This window comes from Tamandua tetradactyla, chromosome 9, assembly GCF_023851605.1.
Source record: "Tamandua tetradactyla isolate mTamTet1 chromosome 9, mTamTet1.pri, whole genome shotgun sequence".
NCBI lineage: Eukaryota > Metazoa > Chordata > Mammalia > Pilosa > Myrmecophagidae > Tamandua > Tamandua tetradactyla.
Window position 1 is genome coordinate 48,623,322 of NC_135335.1, and position 13,702 is coordinate 48,637,023.

General features: G+C 43.5%; 1 long non-coding RNA gene across 1 annotated transcript; it reads left to right on the plus strand.

Moving 5' to 3' along the window:
* Positions 1-3,074: 3,074 nt before the first annotated feature.
* On the plus strand, positions 3,075-13,223 carry LOC143647103 (uncharacterized). The gene is made up of 3 exons (XR_013157859.1): positions 3,075-3,869; positions 4,251-8,001; positions 9,221-13,223. It is a non-coding gene; the product is annotated as an uncharacterized LOC143647103 (long non-coding RNA).
* The last annotated feature ends 479 nt before the right edge of the window (positions 13,224-13,702 follow it).

The following is a 13,702-nucleotide window of genomic DNA, read 5'->3' on the forward strand; positions in this document are numbered from 1 at the left end:
AGATATTGGGTAATTGGAACTGAAGGGATACAGATTGTACAACAGGACTGAATGTATAACTCAGAAATGGACAGCACAATACTACCTAACTGCAATACAATTATGTTAAAAAAAAAAACCTGAATGAAACTGAATGTGAGAATGATAGAGGGAGGAGGGCTGGGGGCACAAAAGAAATCAGAAAGATAGATGATAAAGACTGAGATGGTATAACCTAAGAATGCCTAGAGTGTACAATGATAGTGACTAAATGTACAAATTTTAAAAATGTTTTTGCATGAGGAAGAACAAAGGAATGTCATTACTGCAGGGTGCTGAAAATAGATGGCAATTAATATTTTAGAATTTTAACTTATGTGTGAGACTAAAGCAGAAAATGTTTATTTGGTACAAAATTTATATTTTGACTAGTGCATTTCCTAATATAACTTATGTAGACAACTTAATTGAACACCATAACTGCATGGAACCTTGAATAGGACATGAAATTTTGTTCGTTTGTCCAGAGTGATGCCCCAATAAATCCCAGAGTGATTTGAACAGTGTGTTAGTTAGATTCAGTTGTCAACTTGGCCAGGTGAGCATACCTAGTTCTGTTGGTGTGGACACAAGCCAATGGTACGTGAATCTCATCTGTTGCTAATTACATCTGCAGTTGGCTAGGAGGCGTGTTTGCTGCAATGAGTGACATTTGACTTAATTGGCTGGTGCTTAAATGAGAGAATGCAATGTAGTCCAGCCAAGCAGCTCGGCATTCCTCATCTCAGCACTAGCAGCTCAGCCCAGGTCTTTGGAGATGCAGAAAGAAGTCACCCCGGGGAAAGTTGTTGGAACCCAGGGGCCTGGAGAAAAGACCAGCAGAGACCATCTTGTGCCTTCCACGTAAGAAAGAACCTCAGTGGAAAGTTAGCTGCCTTTCCTCTGAAGAACCAACAAAATAAATCCCCTTTTATTAAAAGCCAATCTGTCTCTGGTGTGTTGCATTCCAGCAGCTAGCAAACCAGAACAAACAGTGAATAAACAAGTATTTGCAAAGTCCCCTTCGGGAAATGGTGAGAAAGGGGGAAAATTCAACTTCCCCAAGTTGAATTCTTGATATTCTCACAAGCAGTGTGGACAACCAAAGCTATAGGCTGAGTCCCCAATCTTGGGGGTTGTTCATATAAAACTTAACCCCACAAAGGATATGTCAAGCCTACTTAAAATTAAGCCTAAGAGTCACCCTCAAGAGGACCTCTTTTGTTGCTCAGATGTAGCCTCTCTCTCCAGCCAACATGACAAGCAAACTCACCACCCTGCCCCTGTTAACGTGGAACATGATTCCCAGGGGTGTGGACCTTCCAGGCAATGTGGGACAGAAATCCTAGAATGAGCTGAGACTTAGCATCAAGGGATTGAGAAAACCCCTAGAATGAACTGAGACTCAGCATCAAGGGATTGAGAAAAACATCTCGACCAAAAGGGGGAAGAGTGAAAGAGACAGTGGGTCAAAGTCTGGCAGATTTGAAACAGAGAGGTTATCCTGGAAGTAATTCTTATGCATTAAATAGATACCAGCTTGTTAGTGAAAATGCAATGGAGAGGCTGGAGGGAAATGCATGAAAATGTAGAGTTGTGTTCCAGTAGCCATGTTTCTTGAAGATGATTGTACAATGATAAAGTTTCACAAAGTACCTGTGTGATTGTGAAAACCTTGTGTTTGATGCTCCTTTTATCTACTTCAACAGACGAGTAAAACATATGAAATAAAAATAAATAGGGAGAGCAAAACAAAACAACCCAACACCAGTACAAATCCCAACCTCTAAACCTAGTTCCCAAATCAACCCCAAGCCTAACTTCAACACGAACACTCGCCCTAAGCCTAACCCTAACCCTAACCCAAACCTTAACCCTAGCCCAACCCTAACCATAAAACTAACCCTAACCCCAACACCAACCCTAACCGCAAACCGAACATGAACCCCAACCCCAACACTAATCCTAACCTCAGCCCTACCCTAGCCCCAACCACAATCACAACCACAACCCTAACCCTAGCCCCAACCACAATCACAACCACAACCCTAACCCTAACCTTAATCTAACACTAACATTAACCTTACCCTATCTAAACCTAACACAAACACTATCCCAAATCCTACAACAATGTCAAAACCAACAACAAACCCAAGCCAACACCAAGATTCACACCAATCTTAATCCCACCCTAACCATAATCCAAATCCTAACCCTAGCCTAAGGCTAACTCTAGGCCACAACCTAACACCAATGCTATCCCTTCATTAACCCTAAACCTAACCCTTAGCCGAACACTAACATAAATCTGTTTCAAAACCGAGTAACAATAATAACTCCACACATTTACATACATTTTTAATGGAAAACAGTACTGCAAGGCAATGTTTCCTGTAAAATTTGAGAACAGCTTGTAAACGTGTTTTCAGAGCTCATTGATACACCAGTTCCATTCGCTTATAAGCAATTTTTTACCGTAACCCTAACCCTAAAAACGCTAACCATAACCTTAACCCTAACCCCAAACACTAAACTCTAAAACCTAAACCCTAACCCTAACCAAAACCCTAACCCAATCCCTAACCCTGAACGCTAAACCTAAACCCTAAACCCTAAACCCTAAACCCTAGCCCTAGCCCTAACCCTAACCCTAACCCTAACTCTAACCCTAAACCCTAAACCTAACCAAAACAAACCCTAATCCCTAACCCTGAACCCTAAACCCTAGCCCTAACCCTAAACCCTCCCCTCAACCCTAGCCCTAACTTTAAGCCCTAATCCTACCCCTAACCCTAAGGTTGAATGGCGACGGTACGTGACAGAGACTGCCGGATAGTGACGAACGACCACGGGAAGTGGCGGAATTTGCTGGACAACGATTGCCAGAGGACGACGAAAGTCGGCGGAGTTTGCCGAAACACCTACGATAGGAGATGGGGAATGAAGGATACTGGCCGACACCTACGGATAGCCACGGGGAATGGCGGCAATTGTCGGACAGTCACGAAATTTGACGAAGAATGGCAGAGATCGTCGGGCAACGTGGAAAGGCAACGGTAAATGGCGGAGATTGTCGAACAATGACGAAACATGGCGGAGATTGTCGGATAATAACGATAAGTTACGAAGAGTACAGACATTGTGGGACAGTGACCAAATGCGACGAAGAATGGCTAAGATTGTCGGGCAACGTCGAAAGGCGACGAAAATGCCAGAGGTTACTGGTCAAGGAGTATTGTCTGAGAACGCGAATGTCGGCGGAGATTGTCGAAACAACTAAGGAGACGGGAAATGGCGGAGGAAGGCGGAGAATGGCGAATAGCAGCGGAGAATGACGGGGATTGTCGGGCACTGACGAAAGGTGACGGGAAATGGAGGAGATTGTCGGATAGTGACGAAGAATGGCGGAAATTGTCGGACAGTGACGAAAAGTGACGGAAACTTTCGGACAGTGACGAAGAGTGACGGAGATTGTCGGATAGTGACGAAAGGCTGCGAAGAATGGCGGAAATTGTCGGATAGTGACGAAAAGCGACGGGGACTAGTAGAGGGAGCCGAGCCTATTCGGAGACTGATGGCACGCGTCCGAAAGGAGGGCGGGCCAGGTGATAGCCCGTGAAACCCTGCTGGGTGCGAGACAGCGAGGAAGCGGAGGGCTGTTGCGGAGCGGCAGCGGCAGGAGGCGCGCATGGCGGCCGAGTCTGCGACACCGACGCCAAGGATCTACAGCCCGGCGGTGCGGGAACCGGAGAGGCGGCGCAGGCGGGACCCACGACCCACGCGGACTCGGAAGAAGCGGCGGAGAACGAGCCGGCGGGTGGAGCCCAGAGAGTGGACCTGGAGGACTGGGGGTACCTGCGGGATGGAGGGGTCCTGCGGGCGGGGGCGACCTGCGGGACGGGGGGAGGGCCTGCGGGAAGTGGGGGGAAACCTGCGGGAAGGTGGGGGACCTGCCGGACGGAGGGGGACCTGCGGGACGGAGGGGGACCTGCGGGAAGGTGGGGGACCTGCGGGACGGAGGGGGACCTGCGGGAAGGTGGGGGACCTGCGGGACGGAGGGGGACCTGCGGGACGGGGGGGGTACCTGCGGGACGTGGGGGTCCTGCGGGAAGGTGGGGGACCTGCGGGAAGGTGGGGAACCTGCGGGCCGGGGGCGGGACCTACGGGATATGGGCGGGGGGGATAAATTCTACTTTTAAAAGCCACTCCCATTCCGGTATATCGCATTCCAGCAGCTTGCACACTAGAACACTTTGCTTGTGGTCAGTGTTGATGAACACGTGATTATGAATCTGTTGGTCAGAGTGGAAACTTGCTGACTCTCCCACTGAAACTACAGCTGCTCAGCCATGTTCACCCGACTCATGAGTTAAGGTTCGTTTAGACAATAGGGTTGTGCTTGCTTGCAAGTTAGATGAACAAGAGAAGTCTGTTGTACTTGGGTAAACTCTTCTGGGGAAGTCAAGACAGTTACATAAAACAATTAAACGGGCCTCATAGCTACACAGGTAAGACCTTTCTCAGGGTCATTTTCTGATCTTGTTGATTTCATCTTATATGGATCGTGAGAAACTTTGCTTAGAAGCATTCTCTAAACAGTGGATATTTTACAGCTCACAGAGTTTTAAATGGGCACACCATGTCACCAGTAAATCAGAAAATGATTTCTCTGTAACAAGAACAAAAAAAAAAAGAGGAAAAAACAGAACAAAGCAAAATTGTGACCTGTGATTGCTATTCTGAAATTCCAAGCGATAAATGAGAGTGATCCCTATGCATTAAACTTTGATCACAGCTCTCAGTGGCTTAGAGCTGGCTCAAAAGGGGAAAATTGTTAAATAATGTGCATAGGCCCCAGATAGAGTGGCTTGTGCTAAGCCCCAGGCCGGCAAACTGAAACTTACTTACCCTAGTCACTGCCTCTTGTGAGTGCTTGGCTTTCCCAAAACCTGCAGCCTAAGGCCACCCAATCACGGTCTGCCTGCTACTGCTATCTCTGTGTGTCCTGGCCCCTCCGACATTGGCCGAATAAGGACAAAACCCTGGCACAGCCATTAGAACAGTTTATACGCATAGGCCTGTCCATAAAGACTCTTCCCTGTCTTAACACTCTTCCAGTCTCCCTTAGATTATTTGGATGGGGTGCTGCCCAATTCATGACCCAATCAATACAGGTGTGAAGTCCTAATTTTCATGTCGTTGAAAAGTTTTCTTTATCAATCTTTTACCATAGTTTTCAGTCTTTAAAAGAGACTGAGTATCACAGACATAGAAATCACCTGAGACCTAGGTTGTAAAAAGAGGAGAGTTCTCAACGAGAGCTGGGTTTGTATATTGCGTGAGAAGATGGGAAGAAGAGCTATTGAGAGCCCACAGAATATGTGGTGTTAAGTCCAATAAAGTTCATCTTATTTAATGCTTACGGAAAACTTCAAACACGTGGAAGAGTTGAGAGAATCATTTAATATACCCGCAATAGACCTAACACACAGTGTCAGCAATCATCAATTTTGTTTCATCAGTATTTTATTCTCGTTGCACAACCATTATATCATTTTTACAAAAACTTCGTAAGTCATATCAATTCATCTGAAAATATTACAGAATATAACAGTAGAGGATAATTATTTTCAAAAATATAGCCACAGGCAAGTAATAATTTCTGAATAACAACTACTAGTATATAGTTAGAAGAAAACATTATTTGCTGATGTAAAGGTGAGAGAAAGACAACATTGCTGACTTCTTAGCTTTTTCTCTGAATGCTACCTTAAAGTGAGTTGGAGGATACTGTGAAAGGAAGAGTTTCAAGGGGCGAGTGGGATGGATCTGGGTTGGGGAAAGGGAATCACATATCTGTTTAGGACATTTGAAGCTTGGAGATATGTCCTATATGCTTAGATGGAGATGTCAAAAAAGACACTTGGTATTTGTCAGTCTGAAACTCAAGTGACATTGTAGCTTGGAGACATTAGTATACTGATGGTTTTAAGAGCATGGTGATAATTGACATTGAGGGAGAGACTGTAGATTGGCAGTCTCTGGAAATATTTCAGAGCATTCTACCATTTTTGGCTAGAACTAAAGAATAATGTTCAAAGGCTGAGGACTTTCAGGTATGGCTGGGGTGATAAGAGGACCATGAAAAGAGGGTTGGCCGCAAAGGTCAAATGTAGCAAGTTGTGAGGAAGATTGGAATGGCCAGCAGTAGCTAATGTGCTTTCCTTCATCTGAGGATGTGGGATTTCTTTGATATCCTCTATTGGGAACTTTAATAAGCAACTAAAACTCCTATTTTCTCATGACTTTCCTCAGTAGTTCACAAACATAACTCTCAGCTAAATTCTCACATTTCCTTGTGCAATAGAAATTGTGATCCAGTTTTACATTTACAGAGATGAAGTTTAGAATATTCAAGTCACAAACTCAAATTCATTGTCTGAGGTGCAATACGACCTAATGCAGGTTTATCTGACTCATTGAGATCATTTCAATTCTCATATAAATGTTGCTGGTATTGAGTATCTTATCACCACAGTGCTACTTTATGGTTAGTCTTAGTTACTCTTAGTATATAGTTACTCTTAGTATAATCTCAGATATTTATTTACCGTATCAATTGATAATACCATCACATTTGCTAGGTGCTTTGATAGAGACATGGAGGGCTATTTAAAGAGAGAGAAACGATTAAATGAACCTGTGAGATTGAGTAAGGTACCCATTCTAAGGGTCACTTTTCACTTCCGTAATGTGAGATAAAATCATTAACTAGAGGTCTGTTATAAAGATGCAATTGGAGGTTTGGTGAAGCTTTTGACATAGTGTATATAACACAGTAATTCAGGGAATGAGATATCCTCTTATAAAACAAATTTAAAATAAAATATCAGAGGTAATAATGTGGTTAAGTGAATAATCTACAAATTTCACACAAAAAAATATTCATTATATTTACCATATATCCATACAAAGCTGGAGACTCAGGTGTTGTCATCACTTGAGTAATTGGTGAAACCATGAGCTATGGGTGAGTTTTTTAAAAATGCAGTGTCAGTAGGTGGGCTTTTTTACGCTACATATCTGGGCTCCCCATAAGCAGAAGCTCTCACACATCCCACCTAAGGAAGCTCCTATGTCTGCACTGGCACTGACCAGTCATCAAACCACCCGTCCTTCAATATTCCTACAAAAACCCCACCTCCAGTATAAGCAGAGGAAGAGAAAAGCTTATCTGCTGCCTGGTTGGGTGAGGGAGTTGAGAACTACCAATATGAGTTTGTGAATCCAAAACACTAAGCAATAGGCCAGCTCTTTAAGATTCACCTCTAAGTGGCTGACAGAATTTAAAGAGCCTGAAAAGAAGCAAGCCAAGAATGGCTAGCAAAGTCACTGGTCTTTTATGCTTGAGAAAAATAAAGGGAGGACTTTACAAAGTTTTTAAGGAATTGAGATTAGGTCACTGATTAAATTCGAGAAAACTTCACTGGAAGAGTAGGTGGCAACGTCCAAGATGCAGATAATGCAATCAGAGAGGTAGATGGGAGACATCACCAGGAGCCTGTTATTTCCGGGTGCTGATCACATCTTTTTCTTAATTTTTAATTACATCCTGATTCTGTCCAATGGGACAAAGGGAAGAGGCTGATTGCTCTTGATTCTGCCAATGGGACGAAGGAAAGAGTCTGATTGCTCTTGATTCTGTCCAATGGGACGAAGGAAAGAGGCCGATTGCGTCTTGATTCTGCCAATGAGAGGAAGGAAAGAAGCTTCCCGCGGAGTTCCGAGCCTGCTCCGGCTGCGTTCCAAGACGGTTCCGAGAGCCTGGGCCGTGTGCCGGGCTCGCCTTCTCCCCCGTGCACCGAGGAAGACGGTCTGCCCTGCACAGAAGGAAGGGACCCCAGTTCTCCCGTGGGTGGTCCCGGCAGCGCCGCCAGCACCAAGGACAGCTCCTGCCCGGAGACAGCCACCCCCTGAGCACAGGTGAACACTCGGGCCACAGGTGGCGGCCCGGGCGAGGGCTCAGGTCCAGGAGCCGTAGCGCAAGGACCAAGCAGACCTGCGAGGGGCTCATTACAGCCCATCAGGGTGGGAAGGGGATCGAGGTGCTCAGGGAGACCGGGGCTTACGGACGAAGGGCGGTGGGTGGTGAGTCTTGGAGAGACTGTCTAGCCAGCAGCGGGTGCAGCGGGAGGCCGGCGCGGGGGCGGCCCTGAGACACATGTCTTCGCTCTCCTGGGTGTGAGGGAGGCGTGTGCAAGGGAGGTGGTGTGCGAGGGAGGTGGTGTGCCGTGCGCTTATCCTGTGCCAGCCGCTGACTCGTTTCTGTTTCATCCTCATTTCTAACCAATGCACTCTTTATTTAAACGTTTGCATGTGATTGTGCTATTAATTAAAGGGAAATATTTTTTATATTTTACATTTTCATACGTGCATTTTATATGTGCATATATAAAAAATATTTCTATTCTATATTTTTATATTTAAAATTTTATATGTAAATACACTTCAGTTTGTGCCTTGCAGTCATCTATGTGGAATTAATTTTGGTGAAAATCACAGGATTTTATAGGTTTCAAAGTCTTGAAAGAAAGTTTGTCCAACTCTAATCAAATTCTGTGTACAGTGTTGGGAATAATCAGCGAATCTAAAATTGAACGTAAAGAGCAAAGAAGTGAAATGCAAATGCACTTCAGAAATTCTTCAAACTGTGCCACATCTAATTACTATTATTTAAAGAAAATGATCCTGGTGGTTTATCTGTTTTCATGTTCATGCTGACACAGAACTAAAATGGAAAGTGACGGTAGTTTTCTGTTGTTTCCCTGCATTGCCAAAAGTGTGGGAGGACCAACCCCTCTACCCTATCCCTCCCAACCCCACCCCATCTGATGAGGCCTGGGTATCAACGTTGGTGATACAGAACCAGATGGAACCAGAATGTCTTTTCTGTCTTAGTTTAACCATGCTCTCAATTGACTTCAATTTGGGAGATTTTCACTTATTTGGGGAGTAGACTCAAGGATGGTGAAGGGGATAGGAGACGTGTTTGGGATAGTTGTGAGGAGAAGGAGAATCAGGAGACTGAAAGAAACCTAGGGACCCAAAGAAGGGATACAGAGAAGCTGGTTTGGGTGAAATGGGGTGGAGACATACTGTGAAAAATGTTTACCTTTAAAATATTGTTTATTCTGCCATACAGGAAAGAGAGAATGCTGCGAAATCATCAGCTTCTCATTTTCACAGCTTCTGGAGAACCAGACCCTCCTGAATGGAGTTTCCTCCCACAGAAAACCCTCACTGCACAATGGGCATTGCAGCCTCCTTGACTGACCTGCAAGCAGAGGCCAGCTGCGCCGTCTGCCTGGATTTTTTGAGAGACCCTAGGACCACTGACTGAGGCCACAACTTCTGTGGCTCCTGCATCCACCAGTGCTAGGAAGAGCTTCACGGCATCTTCTCCTGTCCCATCTGTCTCCACCACTGCCCCAGTGGGAACTTCAAGAGGAACACCCAATTATCCCATATGACAGGAATTGTGACTCAACTTCCCCCCAGGAGAAGCAAGAGGAAACCTCAGGAAGAGAAACCCTTGTGTGAGAAACACAACCGGGTCCTGACCCTGTTCTGTGAACAGGACCTGGTGCTGTTATGTTCCCAGGGCAGGGTCTTCTCTGACCACCAGGGTCACCACCTGATGCCCCTTGAGCAAGCTGCGACCAGTCACAGGAAGAAGCTCAAAAGCTACATTGAACCTCTGGAATGCTGAAGGTGCTGAAAAGGATAGTACAATCCAACTCATGAAATCATATAAATTGAAAGGGGACATGGGAAAGTGGAGAAAGGAATTAAACTATGAATTTGAACAACTTAAGTGTTTCCTAGGAAAGGAGCAGGGAGCAACTCATAGCAGGATTGTAAGTGAAGAGAAGAATGTTGAAGATAAGCTAACTGAAAACCAAGGCCAAGTTTCATGCCATCTATCCACACTGAAAAATCTGTTTGCTGAAATGACAGGGAAGTATGTACAGGCAGACCTGGATTTGCTGACGGGTATTGAAGATATCCACAACAGGCATGGAAACCTAAAATCCCCAAAAGTCTTTTCATGTGAATTAGAGATGGACACTTTTAATCTCTCTCTGCAATATTTTGGCCTGCATAAAATGATGAGCATATTTAAGGTAGATTTGACACTAGATTCTGAAACTGCCCACCCAAACCTTATCATCTTAGAAGATTGAAAAACTGCCATTTTTGAAAAGATGGAACCAAAATGTCTTCATTACACCAAGGCATTTACTTGTTACCAAGCTGTCTGGAGTTGTGGGGGGTTTGATGCAGGAAGACATTTTTGGCAAGTAGAAGTAAGAGGCACAGGTGAATTGGTCTTAGGTGTTTGTAGAGAATCTTTCCACACCAATACTCTAATATCACCATCTCCAAACAGTGGATACTGGAAAGTTCACCTCTGGACTAGTACATTTGACATGTTGGGTTCAGTGAACTACAGATGGATTGGAATTTTTCTGGACTATGAGTTGGGAGAAGTTTCATTTTATAATTTGGATAATAGAACATATTTGTATACACACAACAGTATATTTACATAAAAAATTGTACGTTATTTCTGTACCACAAAATGTCTTATCCGTTTGGTCATAGATGAATGATCAGCTATCTGGGAGTCTTTTTGTACCTGATATGTTGTTCCTGTGCAATTGGAGGGAATTGGGAAATTGATAAGAAAATCTGGGTGCTCCCCCTTTGGTGCAGGCAGGAGATCAAACCAGGGCCCTGCTGCCACAAGAATCTTCACCCCACACTCACCCCCTAACCACCATAAACCCCAGTCCTGTCACCTCTCAGTCCCATGTCAACATTGGGTCTGCTTGAGAGTCACCAGCTCTCCCCTGAAAGATTTACTAGAAGAAGAGTAAGTCTTTTCCCACCCACTTGTTGTGTGTGTGAGACATCATTGGTCTTGACATCAGAAGCTAAATTTGGGGGGTGTTGATATTGCCCATGAGGACTGTCCATACCCACACCCAGACATTACAGATTCCACGTGTAAATTCTGGGATATACTGATCCAAGGGATTGTTCTTTGCATTACTTTCAAGTGCCAGGAGACCTTCATTTTTGTCAATCTTTCTGTAATTACCTATGATATAGTATTCATTGTGTCACTTTCGTGGACAATCATGGGAATCAGCTAAAAATCCTTTTGTAATTATAAATTTTAAAAATTCACAAAAATTAAAGAATTACACCACTGGTTCTTCAAAACAGCCAGTGTTATATCTCATTCAGACTTGGTTGAAGAGGCAAGAAGTGCTTTAAAATAAGTAAGCTGGTTCTGCATAGGAGGTATGCAAATATATCCAGATTATTTAAATGAAGGAGTGCAGAATACTGCATATACCATGTCCCATTGGTGTGAAAACATCCAAACAAAACAAGAGTTTGCATGCTTGTGTCTCTGCATATGCATAGGATGTTTCTGGAATGTTTCAGAAGAAACAGAATGCCAATGCTGAAGGGAGTCACAAGGACTAGTGGTCTGTAGTGAGAGAATATTTTGCTTCTCATTTTACTCTATGGTAATGTATGAGTTTTTACCAAGTTCACCTGTATCATTGTAAATATGCTTTAGTTTCACAATAAATAAATCTATTTGATGTTCATGGGTAATTCCGAGAATCCAGGTGTGAGTATGGCTGATTAAAAAATCTTTGTCCTATTTCTTGAATGGACAGAGTCATCTACATAAAGGAATTTCAGTAATAATATAATTTCACTTCTCTATTCCATTGACTGTCTGATTCCCAAACACAAAATTTTGCTAAAAAGCCCGTGGAAAAGCCTTACTCTGCTCCGACCCAGTTGCTCCCATGAATATGTCAGTGCAGTGTGATGGAGCCGTCCAGTGGAGCCCTTGCTTTCTGGGACCCTTGAGTGAAGAACTGCTGCCACCAACTGAGAAGGAAGCCAAGGGGAAAGACACAACCCTGGGGCAGCCACAGCTCATGGGACTGTGGGGAAATGTAATCTTAAACACACTGAAAATGTGTGGTAAGAATCAAGTTCTGGAAGGGTCAAGAAAACCGAATTCAGGCAGAAGCTATTTCAGTGCCTTCAGACACCACATGACTCACAAAGTTTTGAAAAAAGTTAAGTACTTTATTTGCATTAATTTGATCTTGACAGCACTAATAGAATCTCCATCTTAAGCTACATGTGAAATCAGTCATCTTAAAAATCTAAAAATTCAAACAATTTATTTAAACAGCCTTGTTTTTAACTACTTAGTTATGTAGACTTTTTAAAAAATATTTTTACTGACAAATCTTAACATACTACCATAGTTTCTAGAAGAAAATGTAGGGAAACATCTTCAGGACCTAGAAATAGGAGGTAGCTTCCTAAACTTTACACACAAAGCACGAGCAACAAAAGATAAAATAGATAAATGGGAATTCAAGAGGAAATGCTTTTGTGCCTCAAAAGACTTTGTTAAAAAGGTGAAGAGGCAACCAAATCAAAGGGAGAAAATATTTGGAAATCACACATCAGATAAAGGTTTGATATCCTGTATATGACTCAACAACAAAAGAGCCCAGTTATAAAATGTGCTAAGGATATGAAGAGACATTTTTTCTGAAGAGCAGATACAGATGTCTCAAAAGCACAAGAAGAGATGCTCATTGTCACTGGCCATAAGGGAACTGCAGATCAAGACTACAATGAGATACCATTCACACCTATAAAAATGGCTGCTATTAAATAAGTAACTACAAATGTTGGAGAGGATATGAAGAAACTGGAACATTTATGCACTGCTTGTGGGAATGCAAAATGGATTCCACTTTTATGACCGTGGTAAAGGTGAAATCAGAGGCTTATAATATAGAATATAGGGGACTTAGAGATACACAGAAGCTAGAGATGGGTGAATCGTTAGCCAATGAGGTTGAGCTCCAATGTAAGGGAATAGATAAGAGTGAAGGTGATTCTCTAGTGGGTCTAGAAGTAATATTACCATATGAAGATGAACATGATTGAAAGGGGTTGTACAGACCTATGTGTCCCACTGATTGACACTACAAATATAAATAAATTCTTGCATGAACTGCTGCAAAGGTATGAGTCTTGTACGAAGAATGTATAAATTTGGGGTATGGGGGACAACTGCTATTGCTGCTATGGGCTGTTTAACAGGAAAGCATCAATAGTACCACAGCAACACTGGGGTAAATGATGGGGAAAGGGACAAGAGATAAGGAGGGGATTAGACTTTCTGTTTGGTGAGGGTGTGTTTAATTGTGTTCTGGTTTGTTAGCTGCTGGGATACTAGAATGCTGAAATGCACATGGCAAACATGATGCCATCTGCTAGCTTCCTCTCCAGCTCCCTGGGAGGTGTTTTCCTTTTTCATCTCCAAAAGTCGCTGGCTGGTGGACTCTGCTTCTCATGGCTGTGTCATTCTGCTCTCTCTGAATCTCTCACATTCTCCAAAATGTTTCCTCTTTTATAGGGTTCCAGTAAACTAATCAAGCCACCCGAGGGTGGAGACAAACCACCTAATCCAGCTTCACAACCACTCTTGATTGAGTCCCATCTCCAGGGAGATGATCTAATTACAGCTTCAAACATACAGTACTGAATAGGGATTAAAAGAAAT